Source organism: Stylophora pistillata, chromosome 2, assembly GCF_964205215.1.
Source record: "Stylophora pistillata chromosome 2, jaStyPist1.2, whole genome shotgun sequence".
NCBI lineage: Eukaryota > Metazoa > Cnidaria > Anthozoa > Scleractinia > Pocilloporidae > Stylophora > Stylophora pistillata.
The window spans coordinates 4,744,201-4,752,854 of NC_142520.1; the positions used below are offsets into that span (position 1 = coordinate 4,744,201).

At 38.4% G+C, this 8,654-nt stretch overlaps 1 long non-coding RNA gene across 1 annotated transcript; it reads right to left on the reverse strand.

Annotated features, from left to right (window-relative positions):
* Positions 1-1,778: 1,778 nt before the first annotated feature.
* Positions 1,779-8,431, reverse strand: LOC148736768 (uncharacterized). Its single transcript, XR_015997319.1, has 3 exons — positions 5,795-8,431; positions 3,087-3,581; positions 1,779-2,523 (listed from the first exon to the last, which is right to left on the reverse strand). It is a non-coding gene; the product is annotated as an uncharacterized LOC148736768 (long non-coding RNA).
* Between the last annotated feature and the right edge of the window lie 223 nt (positions 8,432-8,654).

Genomic DNA, 8,654 nt, shown 5'->3' on the forward strand with positions numbered 1-8,654 from the left:
GCTGTTGCAGAGTTCACATCTTTTCTCTGCAAATCATTTTGTTAGTAAGCGAAGACGCCAGTCTCAAGGTAATTTATGTAATGAATCAAACAATCAATAGAGATTAAAATAGTAAGGAAGAGGAAAGAAATACGATTCAATTTTTCGGCGTCTTAAAAAATACTTATAAATTATTTAAAATCCTTGCCTCTACTCGAGGCAGTTGTCATCTCGACGAGTTCCTTACACAAAGTAAGCACCAAATGTTTCTATAGATACTCAGTGTGGTTTCAGCGATTAACGATAAAAGCACCCCTCTGAATTTCATTTGGTAGGTTTGACTGCAACTCATTTTGAATATTGCATACAGTCAACAGAAGAAAATTTAGTAAGAGTACAGGAAAGTTGAAAACTTATGAACAGTAAAATACAGTAGTATTGTAACAAGTAGAGGTTTTAATCACTGAACTAGTGTCACTCCCGACTCCACTGGAAGTCCAAGGTTTTGCCGGTCACATGACTCTTGGCTGGAATCGCCATGTGCTTGGGTTTGCGGATGTTTTGTTTAGTTTTTTTGTCCATTGAAGAGAGTTTTAAAAAGGGCCTTATTGTTTATTTTCGTTGGCTTAAGCGAACGGTTCGGTGAAATAATATTTTATTATTATTTTATTTTTTTTTGTGGTTCAGGCAGGTATTTGGAGTTTGATGCCTTCTTTGTTTGTACATGATTTTCAGACAACCTTTCGCTTTCACTCTCACTAACCGAGGCCGTGCGATTAATGTATGAGCTTTAGTTTTCGACGTTCGTTTGAGATAAATAAAAACAGTACTACGGTCCAACAACTAGGTTTATCTTTCGTTCTTTTTGTCCTTAAGTGAGCTTCATCAACCTAAAAAATAATTTACAAAATAATAATCTGAAATTAATAAGGATCGGAGTTAAATAAGTGTTTGCTCGTGTTTCCTTTATGTAACACTCGACCTTAGTTCCTGTAGCCACGAGCTTCACGGTCCAAACTTGTATTTTTGCGGAGTTGTCGATTTCTGTGGACGCTAATTTTGAATTAATTAGCGTTATTCCGCACACGTGAAACATGTTTCTGAAATAGCAAAATTTCACCAACATTTGGTTCGCGGTTTAGTTAAAGACTTATATTTAAACAACGATCTCTTACGTGAAGTAATTACAGCCTCTATTTCAGCGAAACGGAAAGAGAGAAGCCCTGAGATACGCTTTGTAAACAATCATTACCAAGATGTGTTGAATATCCTGCCAAGTTATATCGCTAATATACAGATTTAGCCAAGCCTAAAAGCGGAACTCCCAATAAGTGAAGATTTTGCAATAAAATTTCTTTACATATATCACAAATTTTTAGCCAAAAATTAATTCCGTATAGATTAAACCCATTGACACTTACGTGTAACACGTGCCTGTGAAAAGTCAAAATTTTGAAGAAACCAAGAAAGCAAACACAATCCGCAGTAAATTTTTAAAAATCATCTTTTCCAAAAAAGCAAGCTCCAGTGAAAGAAGACTAATTAACAAACTTATTTCCGACAAAAAAAGCGTTAGGGGCACTTTACGTTTTAACTAAAAAATCAAGATGAAAGATAAATATTTTCGCATGTGTGCAAATAATTCAAACTGGAACATCAACATGAAAGATAAAATCGATAAATATTTTCGCAGGTGTGCCTATTTCGAACTAGAATATGCGAATATGTCCGTGAGTGAAGAGATCTCAAGTTCCATGGAATTTATCAATCGAAAGCAAGACTAAAATGGCCAAGAAATATTTTGGGACGACATATTTATTCAAAACAGTTTTTGATTTGCTCTAAGCGAAAAACGTACGAATTTCTTGTGTGTACAAAGCCCACGCGGTAAAATTCATCATGCTTAGATCGTTGACTTGCCTTCAAGGCCAGAAATTGCGCAGCGTTATGTTGAAAGTTCTCTAAAAACCTCGATTTGACGATTTGACGCAAAATCTTCTATTAAACAATACTTTTTGAACACATGGTTACTCGAACATAATATTTACTGGGCCATCGAATCGTCAAATTGTCGCTAGGCCCTGCTTGAAGTCCGAAAGTTCGTTTTTCACTTTACGTCCATAATTCGCATAGTCCTGAGAATCGTTGACTCGACGTCTTATTCTGACACCTTTAAGACCTTGATATCCATTCTTCTCTAAGCAGAGTATTCTATAGCATTGTTACTTTACATTCTGAGTTCTAACTTGATCGCAACTTTGCAGTTTTGAACTTTTTACTTCTCGTAACTTGACTCGTTCAAACTTCTCGTAACTTGACTCGCTCAAACCTCTCGTAACTTGACTCGCTCGAACTTCTCGTAACTTGACTCGCTCAAACTTCTCGTAACTTGACTCGCTCAAACTTCTCGTAACTTGACTCACTCAAACTTCTCGTAACTTGACTCGCTCAGACTTCTTTTTGAATCAGTTGCTATCTCTTCTTCCTTTAGCTCACAGTCTGGTAGATTCTTTGCACACCCGTTCCCCAGCAAATGGTTTTCTACTGTGAAGTGAAACGATTTCCCTGAATGAATTTGTCAGAAATGATATCGTGCCTAATGTCCGTTACCTCAAGTTTTTCCACGCTCTTCGTTCCTAGCTCACAAACCTTCACCTCACTTTCGCTTAACCGTGCCCAAAGCCTTCATTATATACGCAAGGTGCGAGAAAAAGGGGAAGAAAACTATTGAATATATAGAAAAAAGGTTTAATACACAAGTAAAGAATGCGAATTACATAATAGATACAAATACCACACACTAGACATATCCTAAGGCCATCCACAGACTAGGGATTTAGTTGTCGACAACTATTTGTGATCGACCTTTAAAAATTATCGACAACAATAAAGCGTAGTCTGTGGCGCACGTTGTCGACAACTAAACCGCAAATTATTAGTTGTCGACGGCCTCATTTTTAAGCGTCTTTCTAGTGTGTGAAAACTTTTGTTTTAGTTATCGACTACTTTTAGATCTCCGCGCTATTGTGTTAGCGGCTTTCCCCGCCGGCTTAAAACATGGAGGATTGCAGAAGTAAAATACTTGGTAAAGAAAACATTATTTTTACCTTCCTTCTCCACATCCCGTTCTTGGAGGTAGAAACGACACTAACGATGTCATTATTACGGCAGCTTGTCCCCAACAATAAGTTCTGATGCAGGATATTTTATCCAAAACGACTGAAGGCAGATTTGGCGCAAAGTTCGTTCGAGGGACTTTTGGCTAGCGTTCGTAGAAACTGGAATGACAGCGATTTTATCACCAATTTGCGAGTAGACAGCGGTACGTTTCTTGTTATTGTTGACTGACCCCTTCTATTCACCGAGAAACGACAAGAATGAGGCAGTCCATTGATGTCCATGAAAGAGTTGCTATGGCGTTATGGCGCTATGGAGCATGCGCAGTAAGCTCTTGGTACCCAACCTCGCGCGTATCGGTTGCTAAATCCGCATTTGAGCGCCAGTGTGTAGAATCCTTTATCGGACTTATTTAGTTGCCGATAACTTTTAGTGGTCGATTACAAATGGCTGTCGACAACTAAAATCCCTAGTCTGTGGAGGGCCTAAGAGAGTAAAAGGATGGATTACATAATCCTAAGTTAATTATTTTCAATGCTTCCATGACAAGGTGGCGATGGACAAGCACGCTGGTGTCTATTATAGAAACCGGCGCTATGGCCACAAATCACAGACAATGTACTTACAAACCAACTTAAGGTTTGACTTTAGTTTTAAAAGTTTTTTCGGAGAGTGTGAAGATTGGTTGCGCGACTAAACGGAAACTCGTTACGATTTCCTGGTAAACGGAGATCTACTTCGAGCGAGCATATACGGACTTCAAGGATGAGACAGCGTTTTGGTTCCAGAGTAAACTTTATTCGGGCCCCAGTTGTTGAAAGGGCGGTTAATGCTATCCAACGGATAAATCGCTATCCAGCGGATAAGTGTTAGCAAAACGTACTGTGCTATCCACCGGATAGAGATTTTTCCAGTGTATAGCGTTATCCATTCTTCGAACAACCGGGGCCAGAGCTGTAAAATGTAGTTGCTTATGAAATAGTTGGTGTGAGGTGCTATTGTTATCTAAATCGACCATTACTGTGACATTGTTTGGGGTAGCTGTGGGAAAACGCTACGAGACAAACTGCAGAAATTGCAGAATAGAGCAGCCCGTGTGTTGACATTCTCTAACTATGATGCTGATGCAACTGAGCTACTCGAGTTTTTAGGGTGGAAAAATCTTGCACGCCAGCAGGAAATCCATAAAGCCACCATGATGTTTAGATGTCTGCACGGGCTAGCTCCAAGGTATCTATATTCAAAGTTTACGTGGCGTGACTCTGCTTATGACCTCAGGGACTCTGAATATAAGCTTAATGCTCCACTACCGCGCAGTAATTATTACAGAAAAAGCTTTAGCTACAATGGCGCCACATTATGGAACAGTTTACCACTCGATATAAGGAACACAGAGTTTCTGGGGTTATTTAAACGTCAGATCAATGACATTCTTTAAGTCTAAGGCACGGCTCTCACGGAAAACAGCTTTAGTGTTATAGTATGTAGTTTTAATTTCAAATATCTTAGCGTATGTGATATGTATTTTTATAGGCTGATGAATTGATCGTGTCTAAATAAAGATTACAATACAATACCACGTTCGAGACGTGGAAAGGAATGACAAGGACACATCGAAACCAGTCGCTAGACATTTTAATTTAGCTAATCATTCTAAGCAACATATGGCAATCTGCGATCTTTTCTTACACTTAGGTAGCAGGGAAAGCCGTAAAAATCTTGAACAAAAGCTCATCTTTTAAAGCGGCAGTCTAAATCCCACAGGGATCAACGAACGCTTTTCATTCCACTAATTTATTCTTGTTTTTCTCGTTGCCATGTTCCCACCAATAACGTAGCTCCATTCTCTGCCTTGAAAAGCGCACACAACCCATAATTCCTCTATTCACTCCGACGAAGGGCTAACACTCGAAACGTCAGCTTTTGTAATCGTTACGGTGGCCAATTTACCACTTCAACTTTGCTGATATATCCAAATCAAAACAAAAAAAAATCGTTTAAGCCAGAACAGGCTCTGACCTGCATCGTGTCTAAATAAAGATTACAATACAATATAATACAATACCACGTTCGAGACGGCAGTCTAAATCCCACAGGTGCCAGACGCGGAAAGGAATGACAAGGACACACCGAAACCAGTCGCTAGACATTTTAATTTAGCTAATCATTCTAAGCAACATATGGCAATCTGCGATCTTTCCTTACAGTTAGGTAGCACGGAAAGCCGTAAAAATCTTGAACAAAAGCTCGTCTTTCAAACCGAAAGTCTAAACCCCAGAGGGATCAACGAACACTTTTCATTCCACTAATTTATTCTTGTTTTTCTCGTTGCCATGTCCCCACCAATAACGTAGCTCCATTCTCTGCCTTGAAAAGCGCACACAACCCATAATTCCTTTATTCGTTCGTTCGACGAAGGGCTAACACTCGAAACGTCAGCTTTTGTAATCGTTACGGTGGCCAAATCCAAATTAAAACAAAACAAAAAAATCGTTTAAGCCAGAACAGTCTCTGACCTGCATGACTTGATTTCCCCCCGTTGCATTTATCCTAGTCAAGATTTTGCGCGTTAGCTATTTCCCTAATTTTAGAATTCCGCATTCTTCCGATCTTGTATTCGTAGAGAAATTAGATTTTTTCAGCTAATGTAAAGTAGTGTTGCTAGCTCGCATAATGAAGGAAACTGTTTTCCACTTACCCAGATCTTCACCAACATCTATAAGGTCAGGAGTTCTTAGGTGCTGCTGTTTTATAGCCTTCCTCCCTATTAAGTCTTCAAAGATAAACGCAGTAAAAAAGGTTTCCCCCAATTTTTGACTCTCTGAAGAATTTGTGCAGTGGGACCATATACTTTGGACTGAGGAAGTTAATTGGTTTTTCGCATCCTTGATGAAAAGTGGTAAAATTAAGTAGATTAGAAGCTAACTCCAGTTACTCAGTTGTTGCTTAATTAAAAGATAAATAGATATAATAAGTGGAGTTCGGAGTTCGGGTTTATGGATATTTCCGTTTGTTGAATTTCAGGAATATTGACATGTTCTGAATACTAGATAAGATTGCTTTTCAGGACGTTGACTAGATGAAGTAACAGACTAAATATAGCGTTTTATAATTCATCTTACGGTATCCCCTCACTGTTGCGTTTGTAACCAACCCATTACTAAGCAGTGGAAAAAAAAAAAAACTATAAGTGATGGTCTTATACATTATAATATCTATAAATATTGCATAGTATTTATAATTATTAGTATATTTTTATCATATACCTGTAGGTCTAAATCCTCAAGACTTATGATAGTAACAGTAATAATAATGATAATAATATATATTAACACTCAGGAAAGTTTTAAAAAGGGCAAAAAAAAAATCATGGTTTTTCCTCTCAGCTACTTTGCAGTCTGGAATTTCTCAGTTAAAGGACAAACTCTTGTTTACATGCGTGGCTTGTTCTGGGCAGTTTAACATAGAGGAAAAATGGTTTTTAAAACTTGTAGTAAACAAAGCGGTGTGGAATCAAAAACGTAACTATATATTAAAAAAAAGGGAAAAATGCTGAAGGATATTGTTGTCATTTTCACTGATTTTCCATCACAATTGGTTTCACTCTGTAATTTCTAAACAAACGACGAGGAACCTCCTCTTACCAGGATGCAGTTGATTATCAAAATAAGTTGAAAGAGATGGATAGATAGATTCTCACAGCAACTCTGAAACGTATGACCTTCCGAGTATAAGAAGTTTATCGGGCAAAGATTTTTGTGTTATTCTTACGGTTCCGATAATGAAACAGCTACACGGCTCTTTATGTCGATCTTTACTGCGAACAAATTCTCGTTGCGAAATAAGGCACTATTCATTCATAATTGCGCTAAATGACCCATTTGCTTTCAATGCCTTGTTTGGCATTTCTCCCATTTCTCTGCTACTCGGTCATTTGTTCAATTATGTAAAGAGGGCACTCTCAGACAGATCCTGCCGTTTAGAGTTAAAACTTACTGTATATTTCTCTTGATATTTGGAGCTCCTCGTAGTTGTTATAAAGCTTCACTCGTATTCCCTAAAATACATTACTACACCTTAAATGCCTCGTTCCTATATTCCCTGAGGAATTAAAGGAGTCCCGTTAACCTACAGGCCCCGACAGTTCACCTTGTTCAACATCCACCAGTCATTTAAATCATTTCTTCTGTTATGTTATTGATTTTAAGGGCCACTGACCATAAACATCGAGAATCCGCCGACAGTTGCAAAACTTCCTAATTCATTTACATAATTTTTTTTCTGATAGAGCTTCTCAGAGTAAACCCAAGACGCACCCACCCCCAAAGCTCCCCGAATTTTATGTGATGATGGCATTATCCAAGATTAAAAAAAACTGCTATTGGCCCTGATGGGTTGCCTTTATGGGTTTGGAGAGACAAATGCACTAGTCTCGCTCCTGTGGAGACTGCCTTGTGGAAAAAGTCCCTCTCTTCTTACTCTTGGCCGACAGCTTGGAAAGAAGCTAACATCAACCCCTTCCCAAAGGTAGACACTCCTGCTCAACATTCGGATTTTCGAGGAATTAATGTAACCCCAGTTATAGCACGTTGTTTTGAAAGAAACGTGTACCATCATTACAGAAAGAAAGTTTTTCAAGGAAAATATGACTGTAGAGGTGTCCCTGTTCGTGTCCAGAGTAAAAACAAAATATAACCGAACTGGCATAGCTTAGTCAGAGCGACTGCAATCGTGGCTAGCTCACCATGGTGATCTCCAGTAGTCGCAGTAAAGAAAGCGTCCAAAATTACATCTAATACGTTTAAGTCTAAATCGTGACCCGTTGAAACAAAGTACTTCGAGTCTCTTTCGCGGAGGTAAAATAAACGTCAACTTCCCTGGCCTCTGAAGAGGTCTGCCATAAATACTTAAAAGTCATTATATGCATCATCTTAAAGTTTTGTCCTTGTACTTTAATTCCTCCAATTCTTCATTTTGGCCCGCAATAAGCGGCACGTCCAGCTTTAAAAGAGTTTGGGCTATTTTGTCAAAAATTTAATGTCATGGCCCCTTTAATGGCCTTTAAAAAGGTCTTGTATGATATATTTTTGCATTTGTCGGCGGATTCTCGATAGTTGCAGTCAGTGGCTCTTGCTCCAACAAGAAATGCCCCTACAAAACAATTATCGTGGAGCTATAATCTTAGCAACAACTTTTGCTCTCCGTTTGTGACACTTTTTCCTTTGTATTTTTCCTTAAGGTCAAATGTGAAGATTATCTTCGTGTGCATGAGAAAAAAATTAGACAACACGCAAATTAGCAAATTAGTTAAGAGGATTTTACGTAAGCAAACAGGCTTTAGTAAGAGGATAACTTTATAGCACGAAACTCGCAAACATTCCTCGAAGCACTACGTTGATCAGGCTTTACATAGAATACAATGTCAGGAAAATTTTCAGAGGTATGTAATCTACTAACATTAATCAGGAATTCCGAAAACTCCGCTGTTTTTTACATAATTAAAAGATTAAGAAAAGTAGATGAAGACTGGTAGGCAATAACATCATGACCTCGCCGTA